Source organism: Talpa europaea, assembly GCF_964194135.1.
Source record: "Talpa europaea genome assembly, chromosome: 2".
In the NCBI taxonomy this organism is placed as follows: Eukaryota; Metazoa; Chordata; class Mammalia; order Eulipotyphla; family Talpidae; genus Talpa; species Talpa europaea.
Genome location: NC_140068.1, coordinates 116,979,810 through 116,996,883, shown reverse-complemented (window position 1 = coordinate 116,996,883; position 17,074 = coordinate 116,979,810). Strand labels below are relative to the sequence as shown.

Sequence of the window (17,074 nt, the reverse complement as noted above, 5' to 3'; positions counted from 1 at the left end):
TCTTGTGTCTATACCTGGAGATTCCAGACCAGCACAGCCTCAGGCAAGGTATTAGCACTCACAGGGCCTCTGATCCTGATCTTATTTTTTCTTTTTTGCCCCATTTCATCCAACGCTTACTGTATTTCATCCAACGCTGGATCCAAGACCCGTCCCGTAGCACCTTTAACCAACTCCTCCACCCATATCCTCGCGTCCCTGCAAAGACCTTCTCATAACCAGGCCTGAGCCCCCACCCCGGTCTTCGCCCCCGTCCAGCAGGAAGTAGCCAAAGAAAGAACCGTCGCCCCTTTTCCTATCAACAAAAGGCTGGTATGAAAGGTCGATGCAGGGGCCAAGAGACTCTTCTCACTCCTCGCCCTCTCCGGACCCCTCTTCTGCGTTCTCTGATCCTCTAGATGTTTAGTCTTCACCTCTTTCAGCTCCCCAGTCCAGCCCCCGCTTCCACCTCCCAGCCAGCACACCTGCTCTCACAATCATCCTCTTTGTCCCCTTAGGGAGGTTGTGGGGACTGAAGGAGCAGGTGGAGTCCACGATCCTTTCCCTCTGTCTGATCTCTCCCAGATGGAAAAGCGTCTCGGCTGTTTCACTAGGGACCCCACTACCTACACCAAAGAATTTCGTTATCTTACCCAAGGTTACACCTAAGGTTACACCTATAACCTTCGGTGTCATGACTACACGTTATCCTCTCTTCCACCCTGACCTCTAATCAAAGAGAACGTGTTTTTCAGTCTGCTCGAGGCCAAGCAGATCAGGCCACTTCACTGACACAACCATGCCCCAGGCCCTGAAGCAGGTCCCCGCCAGGAGCCTGGCTGGGAATCCCAGACTGACCCTGACGCGGGTCGCGGGGGCAGGGCTCGCTGAGACGCTTCATCCCCTGCCTCTTAGCTGGGCTCCAAGCAGCAGCCCGTCTCCAAGGCAGTTACTTTTGACAAGCTGCGCGAGATCACCCAGTTCCACCCCGTACAGAGGAGGACGGTGACTACAAACAATGGCGAAGAGCATGTGGCTGCTAGAACTTTTCATAAACCTACCCAGGATGCGTTGGTTGCGTTACAACTGGCGTAGACAGAGGGACAGTTCAAAGCAGGACGGCTCTACGCAGACGAAACCCTTTGGAACCTCTGGAGGGATTGCCGGGTGGCTGGCTAAGAGCAGATGGTACTCCGTGGCCAACCTCCTCGCCAAGTGGGCACCTCCCCAGGAATGGCCAGAGGTAGATGGATCGGCGGGGCAGTTGGAACAGGCCCTGTATGAAATAGAAGAAACCTTGAATGCATGCAGTGCCCGCGAGGCGGCAGGAGCCATGGGATGGGTGTTTCTCACAGCTCTGCTTGAGTCCAGGCAGAAAGAGCAATCTAGAATCCAGCAAGTATGAGATGAGATGCGGAAAGAGATGCAGAAACTGCAACAACATTTGAGGATTCTGGAGGAAGAAGTTCTGAGAAACCAACCCACCATTCCGGAGATGCCAGACTCAGAAAGAAAGGAAGGAGAGGGAGGCTGGTCCTTTGCCCCAATCTCAGCCGTTAATGGCAAACCAACCTGCAATGCTGGAGATGCCAGATTCCTATGGAGAGGAGGAGGAGGCTGGTCCCATGCTCTGGGTCCGCCTGGTGGTGACTCTGAAAATGAAGCAGCAGTGATCTGTGGCCCCAAGGGGTCAGGCTGCTGGACCACCACAAATGACAGAATTTACTACCTATCGACCATACACCCAGGCAGAACTGGTGGACCTGGGCAAACATTTCCACCAGAAACCAGGGGAAACCCTTGGCAGCCTGGCTGCTATGTTTAGGGGACTGGGGGTGGATGGGATTATTTGCACAGCACAAGAGATGGACATACTTGACTGACTTTACACCCATCCTTGCAACAGAGGCTGCAGAACAGCCCATGGTGTTGCCAGGGCAACCACACCCTCCTGGAATGGATAATGGCTGCCATACGGACAGTATGGGCTGATGCGGGACACGTGCCTGACACAGTAAGCGGATGGCAGACGTACGCCCAGCTGGTACAGGTCCTTCGGGAATTGGGCATGTGGCAGGCCATGTTTTATGTGAATACCTGTGGTCCTGATGACGAATGTTTCACAGCAGGGATGAGAGACTTGGTATTAAAGAATGCCCCCTCATCCTCATTTGGATCCCTCCTGGCAGTTCTGGCACCCTATGTGGGACGTCAGATACACGACGTCACAACAGTGATAGCCAGCTTGGGCGAAGTAGAGAGCCGGCACTCTCAAACTCAGAAGGGAAAACGGGTACTTGTTGAAAAGTCAAAAGAAATGCCAAGGAGGGAAAGGAAACCTCTTGGCATCAAAGAACCTATTAAAGTCACCCGTAACCAAATGTGGACAGATTTAGTGAGAGCAGGTGCACATAGCACTAAAATACACGCACAGCCCAATGCATATTTGTTGGAATTATGGCAGCAGCTGCAAGAAGACCAGAGGGTCACGCCCATGAGAAGGACTGCTGGTCAAGTGCAGCCTGGAAGCTCCAGGCCTCAGGAGTGCGCCCTGCGCCTGGAAGACCATTTGCTGCCAACCTCATCCTCGGGTAATGGCCTGATCACCTTCAGTAGGGTGAGGGCCAAGGAACCCGTCCACAGGGACGGGCGGGGACTGGAGGCCACATGTGGAGCTTGCCATCCACTGGTCCCCAACTAACGTGCAAAGCGTTTTAGCTCTGGTAGACACAGGAGCAGAATGTACTCTGCTCTATGGAAATCCAGGAAGATATCATTGGTCTATTTGTTGTATTGATGGCTATGGAGGCCAGAGTGTCAAGGTGACAACAGTGAGACTATCTCTGGGTATTGGGCGATTACCCCGGAAAGAGTATAAAGTATATGTATCGCCCATCCCGGAGTACATCCTGGGGGTGGATGTACTATGTGGCTTATGGCTAGAGACCACAGCCGGAGTGTTTCGCCTTAGAGTGCGTGTGGTAAAGGTAGTGGTCAGAGGACATGCTAAGCATCCAACCATACAACTGCCAGTCCCTAGGCGAGTGACTCATACCAAGCAATATCAGTTGTCTAGAGGGAACAAGGAAATTACGGGCACAATATCAGAACTGGAGAAAGCAGGCATTGTGCGTACTGCCCACAGCCCTGACAATTCGGCGGTGTGGCAGGTGAAGAAGCCGATGGCTCTTGGCGCGTGACAGTAGATTATCATGAGTTCAATAAGCTAGTTCCCGCCTTGCATGCTGCAGTGCCTTCGGCAGCAGATTTGGTGGATCATCTGCTGGTGCCAATAAATGTCTTTTGCCGCTAGGTTGGTACCTCGCCTGGACTAACTTGTGTTCTGTTGTATTTTGTTGTTATAGTGTGATGTGTACTATTTACTTTTGTGCGCCATGGCTGCGTTGTTTATGTTTGCTAAGAAACAAAATTGTCTATATGTAGATGGTCTGGCAGAAAACCCTGAGGGGGTGGATTGTAGGGTAAGGTAAAAAATATCAGGCTTTGGGCCTCCCCGGTGGCACAGCGGTTGAGCGCTGGGTTGCGAAGCTGCCAGCGGCCTCTGCATAGCCGATTCTATCCCGGCTGCTCCCCGGCCACCGGAGGAGGGTCCCACATGGCGCGCAGACCTCTCCTGCCGCCCGCTGCTCCCCTCAGCAGTGTACTTCGGTCCCCTCAGCAGTGTACTTCAGTCCTTCTGCCTGCTCTGCTCCCCGCTCTGGCTCTGGTGAATTCTCTCACCCTCCCGCGCTTCTGACTGTACCCAGTGCATGTATAAACCAAACAAACAAACAAATAATAAATAAATAAATAAATAAATAAATAAGACATGCCTCTAGAAAATTTAAAAAAAAAAAAAAAATCAGGCTTTTCTGCCCTCCCGCCATTAAGAGAGATGACAGATCCCTGCGGGCCTGAATGCAGGCCTGATGGCAGCACCTGGAGTAGGGTGGGGGTGCGGTGTGGAGGGTGGAGGAGGGCAGTGGAGTGTGCGGAGGAGAGCGGCGACTACAAACAAGGGCGAGGAGCATGTGGCTGCTAGAACCGTTCATAAACCCACCCGGAATGGGTAGGCTGCGTTACAGCGTGGTCCTGGGGTTCACTCTGGGAAAAGTGTCTGCAGAGCTCCCCTGTCAGTGGCACACGGCGAGTTTTCAGGGCGAGTTTCTCCATGAGACAGAGACGGTAGTTACATTTAAAGACCAGGTTTATTAGGGAAAGGGGCAGGTTTTGCTAAGCAAGGCCTGCATGGTTGCTGGCGGGCAACCTTGACAGGTCACAGGCGGGCAGGAAGCTGCTGCCCTGAGGAGGGAGGGAGTTGGTAAGAAGAGGCACCTGCACAGTCCCAGGTGGGCAGAGGGAGTGCTGCCCTGAGCCAGTGCAGAGACTTTACAGACACAGTCCTCTTCTGTTTGGGGGGGGTCACTCCTTGTGAGCCCTCAGTTGGCTGCTGATTTTGGATAACCACGCAGAATCCAAGAGGGACCGGAGATACCAGGATGGGGAGTGGAGATTCCAGGATGGGCCCAATCTCTGTATCATTTCCCTCAGGTCTGTGATCCACTCCCTAGAGCATCTGATCCTGCTTGGGTCTCATGCCTTGTGAGAAGGCCCTGGTGCCTAAGGGTCACGACCTCTACAGCTGGGTTAATGGTCATGCTATTACCCTCTATCCCCACCTCCTTGTGAGTCAGCTATGGTCTTAGGGCACCTCCATTCCAGCCTTTCTATTCTGTCCGCCATCAAGGCCATTCCTATTATATTTTGTGAGGAGGGGAAGGTGGGTCCAGAATGCTGGGTGAGTACAGAGTATGCGGCTCTCGTAGCAATCAGGAAATTCATATCTTGCCAGTGACATCCAGGATTACCCCAGGCTCAACCACAAAGACCTCGTCACTGGGGAGCTGACGACATCCTTGGGCCCTGTCACTTGTCTTCCAGGAGGTGTCAGTAGTCAGTCTGTTACAGGGCCGGAGAAGGACCCCCCAGAACCCCCAAAGCTGCTTGCTCTAAATAGGTTCTGCCATCTGCCACATCAACACAAAACATGTAAGATTTTAATGGAAAGGAACTTTAACACAATTAGTAAACAATACAGAAAAGACAAAGAATCTATTGGAGGTCAGGGAGAAGGGCAGCCCAGACACCACAAACCTGCCTGCTCTAAATGGGTTCTGCCATCCGCCGCATCAACATAAAACATGAGATTTTAATGAAAAGTAACGTTAATACAGTTAGTAAACAGTACAGGGAAGGTAAAGAATATAGTTTCTAAATCAAGCACCCAAAGTTACCTGTCCCCTCGTGGGTAAAATTCCACCCAAACAGGATAGGCCCAGAGCAAGGCCCAAAGCCTGTCCCAAGTCTAAAGCCCCTTCCAAGGGGACCCACAGAAAAGGATCAGAAACAACCAGACAAGTTTGGGAGGAAAAGAGTAAAACGAAAATCAAGACAAAAACCGCCATTGTCACCTCCCCATGGGTCTCTCACCCACATCTGTGTCACCCAGTCCACGACCAAAAGGCAAGGATAGTTTCTTCATGTGTTTCTTGGCTCCATGCGCCTCCTCCAGGTCTCCTTCTGGCTCTATCCTGCTTCCTTCCTCAGTCTCCTCTGCAACTTCTTCTCTCCCTGCTTAGCTCCACCTTCCTTCGGGTAGGGCAGGGAACCTGGAACTTCCCCTTTGCCTGGGGACCACCCTATTATCCTGGATATCTCATACAGAAACACATATTTTAATTGTCTTAATTTTTTTAGGTGAGATGTCATTAAATTTTAGTTTTCTTATAATTAGAAGCAAAAAGTAAACCTGCAAGCTCAATGATTTTTAGAGAAAGTGATATTATTTAACAAATTCTCATTCTTAAACTTAATAAAACCTTAGTTTTATATGAAATTTGGTCACCATTTAAATAATGATAAAAAAATACACACACCAGACTTTGCAACAGACCACATGCTAGACCCTGAGAGGCGACCAGGCCAGGATATTGAGCCCTTGGGGGATCTAGTTCCCTACATTTGGCAATTACAAGTCCCAGCTCATACTGCTTATGGTCCAAATCCAGCCCGTGTGGTCTCTACCCATAGCACCTGACCCTACCACTCCCAGTCCAGACAGGGCACCAGCCTGGGTCACTCACCCTCAGGCTGCTCCTCCATGGGCTTGATGTATTTGGTGACCCCAGAGCCCACAGGATAACCATGGGCATTTTCTGTCTGACCCAGCAGGCCTGCTGGGCTCTCCTGTTGCTCTGGAACCGCACATGCAGGAGCAGATTATAGTGTCCCTTCAGGTCCCCTGGTGACTGTTGGCTTCCAATCAGCAAATTGGCTGGGTTCTTGGCCTGTCCCCTGGGCTTCAGGGGAGCCCTGTTAACTCCTGGAGAAGGCGCTGGAGATGCAAGAGGACAATCAGCCGCACACCAGACTTTGCAACAGACATGTTGCACATGCTAGAGCCTGAGAGGAGACCAGCCCAGGATAGTGGGCCCTTGGGGGTCTCGTTCCCTGCATTTGGCAACTGCAAGTCCCAGGTCATACTGCTTAGGGTCCAAATCCAGCCCGTGTGGTCTCCTCCCATGGCACCTGACCCTACCCCTACCAGTCAAGCCACGGCCCCAGCCTAGGCACTCACCCTCAGGCAGCTCCTCCATGGGCTTTATGTACTCTAGCCAGTTCCTTTGGACATGTGCGACAAGCTCAATGTTGCGGGTGCACTTCAAACTGGGCTCTGCTCTGGGTGGGATCCCACAGGGATGGGAGGGCTATGGGCGGGCAATGGGAGGGGCTACGGGAGGCCAGCTGCTGAAATGCACTCCCTGGGCCTCCTCAGTTTCCTGGACACAGAGCACCTTCTGGGAGCAAACAGACACACCTGCTGGGTAGCACCGAGCTGGGGCAAGAGGGAGCACCATGACTCTCAGGGTCCCACCACCATCCAGGCTGACCCTGGTGTAGACATCACACACCTCCTGGGTGGGCCAGACCCTCCTTCGTTGAGCACGCACACACTCACTCTCACAGCTTGCAACCCACACTCACAGGGGGAAAGGGCGGGGTGGGGGGCATCAGAGCCCTGGCCTGGCCTCACCTGTCCCCAGGGTCCCCCTAGTTACCTTAGGGGCAGTACTGCCTGCTAGCCTGAGATGTCAACACAGGCTCCTCATGACTTTCCTCATGACTTTACCCCTAGGCTACCATGAAGGCCCAGCAACCCCAAATTTACATGTTCCATGTATACCACCTCTATTGTGTATTTGGGAAATTCCTAAAATGACAACTTATTTGGTTCCTTCGCTGGGAATCCCCCCGCAGGATTAGCAACAGAGGCAGCAGGCAGGTGAGATCATTGGGAATTGAAGGGCCAGGGAAGTGAGTGGTTTGGCTAAAGTGTTTCCACTGGGGAGATGATTTTCTGCAAGTAAAAGGAGGCCAGGCCTATGAAGAGACTGGACTTCAAAGCATTAGACAACTTGAGTGAAATGAAACAAACTTTATTAGTATTTCCACAATGAACCAGAAACCTGAATGGAAAGAAAATGAAACCTCAACTTGAAACAATTAAAACCAAAAGATTTTGAACAACTAGACAAGACCCAGTTGTCTTGGGTGGAGACACGGTAGAAGCTAAACAAGGCATGTGGCTAGGGAGGAGGGCGAGGACAGGTTTGGGGTCAGCAGTGCTGAGTGGAGGCACCAATTGCATTGGATGTGGACAGGCAGGTCCAGGGCCATAGGCCGTGTCCTTGGAGGGGTGGTGTCAGGTGAGCACCCTCTATTGTGCTGCAGGATCCCTGCAGGGGCTGGTTCCCCAGGCAGGGCTGCTGCTGGCTTAGAACCCTCTCTTGAACCTTCAGGATGTTGGCCAGAGGTGGCTGGCCATTGTCTGGTTCCTCCTGCAATACTCCTGTTGCCTCAGAATCCTCAAAGAAGTGTGCAGGATCCCAAGTCAGAGGCCTTAATCAGAGACATCCTGCAGGGGAGGAGGCAGAAGAAGGACCAGAGGGAGGGAGGGAGGAGCACTGGGGACTGCGGTGATGGTGCACGGGTGCCTTGCAGAAGGAAACTCTAGGGGACTGTAATTGATGGGGTGAGGGGGAAGCAAAGAGTGTTTGTAAGTGAAAAATGATGTAAAAAAAAAAAAAAGAATATCAAAAACAATACAATGAAGCCTGCGGGCTCCTGCTTCTGTCTTGGCTGCCCCAGCAGTGGGGGTGTGAACTGCCCACACTGGGCAGCTCCTGAAGCATCCTGGCCTATACCTGTCTCCCGCAGTGGGGCTGGTATGAACACACCAATGCCAGCATGCCCTGCTGGGGCCTGGCTCGGGCCTGGCTCCCCACAAACTGGTGGTGTGAGTTTGTGCCCACCAGGTTGTCCTGCAGTTTGTAGGTCCTGGCCTGGCTTCCCCAACAGGGCTGGTATTAGTTCAGCATCTTGGAGACCTCCTGGGGAACTCTGGGGAGTTTCAGGCTGACTGTGCAGGGGTTCAGTGACCTCGGAGGCACCGGGATCATCCTGGGCATTTTCTGCCTGACTCAGTAGGCCTGCTTGGGCTCTCCTATTGCTCTGGAACCGCATATGCAGAAACAGATTCTCCTGTCCCTTCAGGACCCCTGGTGACTATTGGCATCCAACCCGCCAGGATAGTGGGCCCTTGGGGGTCTCGTTCCCTATATTTGGCAACTACAAGTCCCAGATCATACTGCTTAGGGTCCAGATCCAGCCCGTGTGGTCTCCTCCCATGGCACCTGACCCTACCCCTCCCAGTCAAGCCAGGGCACCAGCCTAGGCCACTCGCACTTGGGCTGCTCCTCCATAGGCTTTATGGACTCCAGCCAGTTCCCATGGACAGCAAGCTCAATGTTTGGGGTGCGCTTCAAACTGGGCTCTGCTCTGTGTGGGATCCCACACTAGGCTGAGGGAGGCCTGTCGCTGAAATGCACTCCTTGGGCCTCCTCAGTTTCCTGGACACAGAGCACCTTCTGGGAGCAAGGAGATACACCTGCTGGGTAGCACCGAGCTGGTGCAAGAGGGAGCGGCCATGACTCTCAAGGTCCCACGACCATCCAGGCTGACCCTGGTGTAGACATCACGCACCTCCTGTGTGGGCCAGATCCTCCTTCCTTGAGCACGCACACACTCACTCTTACAGCTCGCACACCCGCACTCATGGGGGAAAGGGAGAGGTGGGGTCATCAGAGCCCTGGTGTGGCCTGACCTGTCCCCAGGGCCCCCCTGATTTCCTTAGGGTCAGTGCCGCCTGCTGGCCTGAGACGTCGTCACAGGCTCCTCATGCCTTTCAGCAGAGGGTGACATGCATTTCAGGGACCTCTTTTTGGGTCACTGTGGGGGGACCTGGGCATACAGCAAGAAAGCATGGTGCCTGGACCAGGAATACCAGTCACGTGAGCCGGGTAGAGTTTGTGTTCAGAACTCAGCTGCCTGGGGACCAGCGTTCTGAGTTCTGTGCCGTGTCATCCCATGGAGGTGATGTCATTTCCTGGGTCCCCTTCTCTGGACTTCCTGCTCAGACAGATGCCCCCCCCCCCCATCCCTATGGCTACCTGGGCCCTTCCTGTTCACCCTCCATGCCAGGCCCAGTCCACAACACAGCAGAACAGCCTCCCCGAGCCCTTGGATGGTGAGTCTTAGCCAGGGCCCCTGCTGGGTACTCTGGCCTCTGGCTGCTGACCTGGCTCATCCTCCCTGCCAGGGAGCAGGCCCGGCAGTATCAGCAACTCCAAGCTTCTCTCTTCCATGGACCCGGAGGAGCTCCAGTGTATGGATCCTCTCCCTGGGGCAGTCCTGGGGAGTGGGCCACTCCTCTCTGCTGCCCTTGGAGGCTGGTTGGTGTCAGGCTACAGCACTTGGAGGGTTCCCCCTTGGGGAGGGCACCTGCACACGCCTCACCCAGGCTCGGCCAGCCCTGCTGGGGGCAGAGTCATCTCCCACCCGGTGTGCCTGTTCTCCTGAGAGGTGGAATCCATCCAAACTCAGCCCTGCTCCTCTCTGGCCGTGCCCTACAGGGGTCTTGTGGGCCCGAATCAAAGGGCCAGAGCCACACACATCCTGCGAGTGCCGGCCACAGTGTTCCCAGGGCGCCCTCCTTGCTCGCAGATGTCTGCTGACCCTGCCCGGTAGTGTTATTTACTGAGGGCTGGGTTACGGCTGGATGATGAGGCCCGAGGCATGGGGTGTCCACTCCTACAGTGATTAGCTCCTTGCTGTCCTGTCCACGCTAGCTGACTCTCCCTTTCTTCTGTCTCTGTGTTCCTCTCACTCTGATTTTCTCTCTGCCTTTTTGGTCCGTCCTCAGCTCCTTCTCTGTTTGTCCCGGTCCTTCTCTTCATGCCCGTTTCTGCCCCAGTGTTCTGTGTCCCCCTCTGTTTCTCTCTGGGTTCCCCGAGTGGTGCTGACTCTAGCTCAGCTCCCCTTAGGTGATCAGACAGTCCCCAGGCCCTGCGGCATCCCCGTGAGAACAAGTTGGAGATGCCAGGGTTCTTCTGCCGGTCGGGCAGAGTTCATACAGCTGAGGGGCTGTGGGGCAGGGTTGCTGGGAGGGGAGGACTGGGTGTGCCCTGTGCTCTCCAGTGAGGGCAGTGAGAGTGAGTGAGGGGATAGGTGCACCCCATGGGGACAGAGGCCCTTCCTGGCTCCAGGTTGCCTGAATGTTGATGAAAATGACCTGGACGGCCACAATCCATATTGCATGTGAACAAACTGGGCCCTGGGAGGAGGCCCTGAATTTGTCCCTGGAGTCTGAGGTAAGGTTTTATTGATGGAACCGCCATCTAAACACGTGGGTTGAGCTATCACGAAGCACAGAACCTGAACAGAGGGCCTGCTGGGAGGCACAGGACAGCTCTGTGCTCTGGCTGTTCTGGCCACGGTCCAGGCACCAACCCTGAGGGCTGCTGATCCAACTCTGGCCACGCGGAGCCACTGTTTGCAGGGCTTGACAACAGGGTTCAGCAGAAACATGGCCCAAAAGGCGAGTTATCTGCAAATATTAACCACTGGATGCTTCCAGATCTGCAGACTAAATCCGGCAATATGTGCTGCCATCTACACATCACAAGGTTTACCCAATGACATACAACCTGACATCAAGACATCTATAATTCAACAATGATCATTTGTGTCCTAATAATTGTAATTCCATAATAGACAATCTATTCAATGAAATTGTGAAGTTGGATATTCCATTACAGCTCCACTCTGGATGACACCCTCTTCCTAAACTACATTCTTCTATGGACACATGTTCAGAACATGGACTGTTGGATACAATAGTAATACTGTCCTGATTACACTGATATAGTGATATAAATCTGATTTCATTAGTTATTGGTCATTTACCCTACTCTACTGTATACCTAAAATTCAAGAGATCTCAAATAATCATTTTTCTTTGGGTGTGGAAAAACTGGGGTGTAGGCCAGAGGTGTGGAGGGATTTCAGGATTCAGCAGAGACAGAGTGTGATTCACAACAGGCAGATTGACTGAATTACACCACTGGGGGGAACTGTGGGCAAGACATGCAAGCAAGACATGCACCATAGATGGGTTGGCTCCCTGGCCTGGGCTCGACTCAGGACTCAGCCATGACAGTGCTGAGACTTTACCCCTAGGCCACCACAGAGGTCCAACTAACCCAAATGAACAGATACCATGTATGTTACCTCAATTGTGTGGTTGGGATGATCCCAAAGTCACCATTTATTTGGCTCCTTCCCTGGGAATCCCCAGGCAGCAATGGGAAGAGAGGTGGCAGGCAGGTGAGGGCATCATGGGCCTTAGAGTGTTACAGGGCAGGGAGAGGGGCAGCCCAAACCCCGCAAACCTGTCTATTCTAAATGGGTTCTGCCATCCGCTGCATCAACACAAAACATATGAGACTTTGATGGGAAGGAACTTTAATACAACTAGGAAACAATACAGGAAAGGCAAAGAATCTAGTTTCTAAATCAAGCACCCAAAGTTACTCGTCCCCTCATGGGTAAAACTCCATCCAAATGGGATTGGCCCAGAGGAAGGCCCCAAAGCCTGCACAATCCTAAAGTGTCTTCCAGTGGAGACCCACAGAAAAGGGTCAGAAACAACAAGACAAGTCCGGAAGGAAAAGAGCAAAATCAAAATCAAGATAAAAGCTGCCATTGTCACCTCCCCATGGGTCTCACCCACATCTGTGTCACCCAGTCCACGACCAAAAGACAAGCACAGTTTCTTCACGTGTCTCTAGGCCCCATGTGCCTCCTCCAGGTCTCCTTCTGAATCTCCATCCTGTTTTCTTCCTTCCTCAGTCTCCTCTGCAGCTTCTTCTCTCCCTGCTCAGCCCCACCACACCCCCACTTGAGACCAAAGCCAAAAGACACTGGGAACTGCAAATCCCATCCCCACCAAAGGGAAGTTTGCTGGAACATGAGGGTGGGGTTAAGCAGCCAGGTTTGGTATGAAACCAGACATATGGGCTTTGGGGGATTCCCCTTTTTGACTCTGCCAGCTCGCAGCGCTCGGCCAGCTCTGAGAGTGCCTTTGGATATCCAGATCAGGTAGGACACATTAAAAACTTTATTTCCCTATTTTCTCCCTGAGTTGTACATTTCCTCAATTCCCTTTCCCTTGTAAATAAACCTTTTATTAACCTTTTGTGTGTGCCTGTAGTGGAATATTAATAAGTTCCTTTTAAGCACGCGGGTGAGGACCCACAGCCAGGTAACCCGTTTTATATCGGGGCTGCTCCATAACAAGAGGACTGAGCAGTAGTGGTTTGGCTAAATGAGGAGTTGGTCATCTGCAAGGCCATAGTGAGGAGGAGGCCAGCCCTGTGAAGGGAATGGACATCAAAGGAGTAGACGACTTGGGTGAAGAGGAGAACAACTTTATTAGCATTTGTACAGTGAACAAGAAACCTTGGAGGAAATACATGAAAATAACTTGAAATGAATTAGGAGACCAAGATTTGGAACTACAAGAGAAGGGCCAGGTGTCTGTGGGTAGAGGCCTTGTAGAAGTTAAAGGAGGGCATGTGGCTAGGGAGGTGGAGGAGGAGAGGTTGGGGGTGCAGCAGTGCTGAATGGTCAGCTGCCCCTGATGTGGCTGGGTCCCCGGAGGGGTGGTGTCAGGTGAGTACCCTCACCTTGTGCTATGGGCCCCTGCAGGGCCTACTTCCCCAGGCAGAGCTGCTGTTGCCTTAGCTCCCTCACTTTAACCTGCATTTCTCCAGCAGGCCTGGTGTGAGCTCAGGATCGCCTGCACAGGCTGCATTCTCTGGGGCACAGCCTTACTCTCCCAGAGAGGGTGGGGTGAGCTCAGCGCCATCCTCATGGGGTGCAGCAACCTGGTCATTGTCTAGTTCTTCCGGCAGCACTCTTCTTGCCTCAGAATCCTCAAAGAAGTGTGTGGGATCCTAAGTCAGAGGCCTTAATCAGAGACATCCTGCAGGGGAGGAGGCAGTAGAAGAACCAGAGGGAGGGAGGGAGGAGATAGGGGACTGATGTGATGGTGCACGGGTGCCTTGCAGAAGGAAACTCTATGGGGACTACACCTGAGGGAGTGGGGGAAGCAAATAGTGTTTACAAGTGAAAAGTGAAGTTAAAAAATGAAAAAAGAAGAATATTAAAAAAAAAATACAATCACTCCTGTAGGATCCTCCCCCTGTCTTGGCTTCTCCAGCAGTGGGGGTGTGAACTGCTCACACTGGGCAGCTCCTGAAGCATCCTGGCCTATACCTGTCTCCCACAGTGGGGCTGTTTTGTTCCTGTCTCCTGGAGGCAGCATAAAGTTGGGTTTTGTTTTTTGGTGCAATCAGTCACTCTGTGTCTTGTTCTTTGGTGAGTTCAATTCATTTCCATGAAGGGTGATGACATGATGACTTACTACTGCGCTTTTGTCTTTAGTCAAAACCAGCTAAGAAATGTGTGGTATCTGGAGCGGGTGGTGAGGGCTCCAGGGTCACTGCCTCCTTGGTCCCCTGGTCAGTTTGGAGGATGGTGTAGGTCCAGAGGCCCAGACATTAGCCAGGTGGCTGGGGTTCTGACCTGGGCACTGCCATAACCCCTCAGTCTCCATGTCCCTGTTTCTGAGAGGATATGGGGGAGGGGTGTCAGGACAGTATCACTTCCCAGTTCACAGAGTGCTGGGGAGGGATCTCCAAGGTTACACGGAGAAAGTAACTGCTGGGGTCATGTAGTCGGCCTTTCATCAGCTCCCTGAGCCACTTCTGTTCCTGTGCCCACATCTGGCTTTCAAGACCCAGCTCCCATGTCCCCTTCCTGCTGAAGAAGGAACCTCCCTGGCTCTGCCCTTGGCCCCCTCTGAGGCAGCTACTGCAGCCCTTCTCTCCTCACACACCCCAGGCTGCAGGGCCTCCTGGGTGGGGTCATGTGGTTCTCTGTGACCTTAACACCCTGTGGAGTATGTTCCTGGGCACCAGCAAGCATTGGGTTAGCGTACCCCAATGTCCACTGTAGGTCTGTGTCAGCAGAGTTGCCTGGGATGTGTTTAGAGAAAAGTTCCCTGGCCCATCCCCAGAGGCAGAGAGTGGGCTCTGGCTGACCAGGGCAGGGGAGGGGAAGGTGGGGGTGGTGCCCATGGGCCCAGGACCAGGAAACAAGGTTGCTGTGGTGATGGAGATGTTCTCAAGGTAGAGTATGGGATGATTGCCCTGCTCTGCACTTACCAAAAGGGCATGACAGGTGAGCCTTCAACAAATGACTCAATGGTCAAAAGTTATATCTCAATAAATTTACTTTAAAAACATTAAAACATGGGTCTACAAGTTGCCCTGTGTCTGTCCTCCACTGTATCCTCCTCCAGGGCTTGTAGGGCAGGAAACTGCCTCAGCCCATGAGGAGCTGAGCACAGACAGTTTCACTGCACAGAAGCTCTCAAGGCGCCTCCTCTGCGTGGTCCTGAGTCACGTGATGAGATGCTGACGTCACTCTGCTTTGTGATAGGAGAGACTTTTAGGGAACTTGGGTGGGAGGCAGCTTATTTTTCATGTGGGCAGAATGGAAATAATGAGTGTCCAGAAGGTCTACTGTGTTGGTTTTCAATTTTCCACCCATTCTCTGATACACAGGAGGGGAGACAGTGCCCCCCGTGAGTGTGTCTGACTCGCTGGCTCTTCCTCGTGAGGAGAATGAAGCAGAAGGGACGTGCCACGTCACAGAGTCAGGCTCACAGGGGCTGAGACTTCCCGCCCGGGCTCCCCTCCTGGTCCCTCTCTGGGGTGACTCCCTGCACACGGTGGACCCTCAGCTAAGGGGACGCCCACAGGACAAGGACCTGAGGGTTTTCTCCAGGAGCCACATGCAGGAGCTCTGAGGCAGGTCCTTCCACGCTGATCACGGCCGTTCAGATCCGCCAACATCTCGCCCCCATCGCAGCCTCGTGGGACCCAGAGCTGGAGCCTCTGAGTGAGGCCCCTCCTGCCGCCTCCCCCTCAGAGACTGTGGAGATGCCAGATCTTTGTTTTAGGTGCAAAGGAGGAAGTGATTTGGTACAAACCAGTAAAATATTCGGGCGATAAAGTGATTAGTGGCTGTTTTCTCACAAGAAACAGTGGAAGCCAGACTAGCTCACGAGATGGTCAAGGTCCTGATAGCAATGAACTGTCGGACAAGGATTCCATGTCCTCTGAAGTGTCCTTCAAAATACGTGATTTTAAAAAATTAGTTCTACCCTTTTTAGATTCCCATTTAGTTTTGCGGTTTTGTTTTCTTTATACTATCCCCAGAGCAGTGTCTTTGGGGTCAGGGCACAGAGGGTCTGTCAGCAGCCTGGAGCTGTGAGCAGGGTTGACTCTGACCCGCCTGCAGGGAATAGGGCCCTGGAGCCCCAGAATTGTGCCCCAGGGCTGGCCCTCCAGGGCAACACAGGCCTTTCTCCTCTTGATTCCCTGAATCACCTCCTCTTGATTCCAGGAATCTCCCTGCCACCCCAGCATTGGGGAGCTGGGGAGGATATTATGGCTCAGGAAATGGGGGCCTCCTCCTAACCACTGTCCTCTCCTCTCTCTCCATCAGCCTGAGTGTGCATGTTTGAATCACACCAGCCCTGCATGGACAGGAAAGGCCCAGAACTTAAATGATTTTCCCTGGTCAGTTACAGCACCAGCCCCTCTGCAGTCCCAACAAGGGAGACAGAGACTCTCCCAGCCCCAGCCAGAGCCGCGTCACCAACACACACCTTCCCCTCACAGTGTCCCGGATGCTGCTCCTTCCTGGCTCCACCCTTTCTGGTGCCCCCACCACTCCTTTTGGGCCCCATCCCCTAGTCCCCATTTTCATCCTCTGCTCCATTTCCAGGAGCCTCCCCATCTTCCTAGTCATACCCTGGGAGCTCTCCTCGACCCTCCCCTCATTTAGGGATGGAAAATTTTTAACAGATGTGTATTTATTTATCTATTTCCTTACAGCGTGGGTCATCTTTCTATAGTTATTGTTCCTCTTAGATGCAGCCCTTCCACCAATGATCCACCACACACCACCACCAGCTACCCAGGTATCTCCCCGGCTCTGATCACTCCTGCTCCCCCCTGCTGCAGACATGGATGGGTGGTCGGCCCACGGGTCTTGGCGTTTTCCTGGAACCTTGTCCTTTTCTTGGGCGAAGACCTGGGCTCCTGGGTAGAATTGAATGTTAATTCCCAGGAGGAGGCGCTTTCACCCCTGGAAGCAGAAGCAGAAACAAAGTACAGAGACTCTGGAGTCTGTGGAACCAAGCTTAAGTATTCTTAGCCAATGTTTTGTGTAACTGCCATTTTCGAATTTTAGGTTTTGCTGCATTCCAGAGGTTTTGACCCCTACCCCACTCTGGCCTTATCTCGGACGGCCAGCCACAGCGGAGCCGAGAAATGGGTCTAACTAGCCATAAAATAGAGCCAAGCAATTCGGGCCACTAATGGGGTCAAACTAGCCATAAAGTAGAGCTGCATCTCGATGTGAACAATCAGCTCAAAAACTGAAACTGTGCACCCACCGTTGTTAAGAAATGCTCCTGTGTAACCAATGAATGATTGCCAACATGATTTAATTTTTAGGAATCTACTTGTAACCCTATTAAAATCCCTTTGTTCAGCAAGCT

At 52.8% G+C, this 17,074-nt stretch overlaps 1 pseudogene across 1 annotated transcript in view; it reads left to right on the top strand.

The window, feature by feature from the left end:
* Nucleotides 1-17,074, top strand: part of LOC311188281 (HLA class I histocompatibility antigen, alpha chain G-like) — a 678,711-nt pseudogene that overhangs the window by 111,742 nt on the left and 549,895 nt on the right. The gene's annotated exons all lie outside the window — the stretch shown is intronic.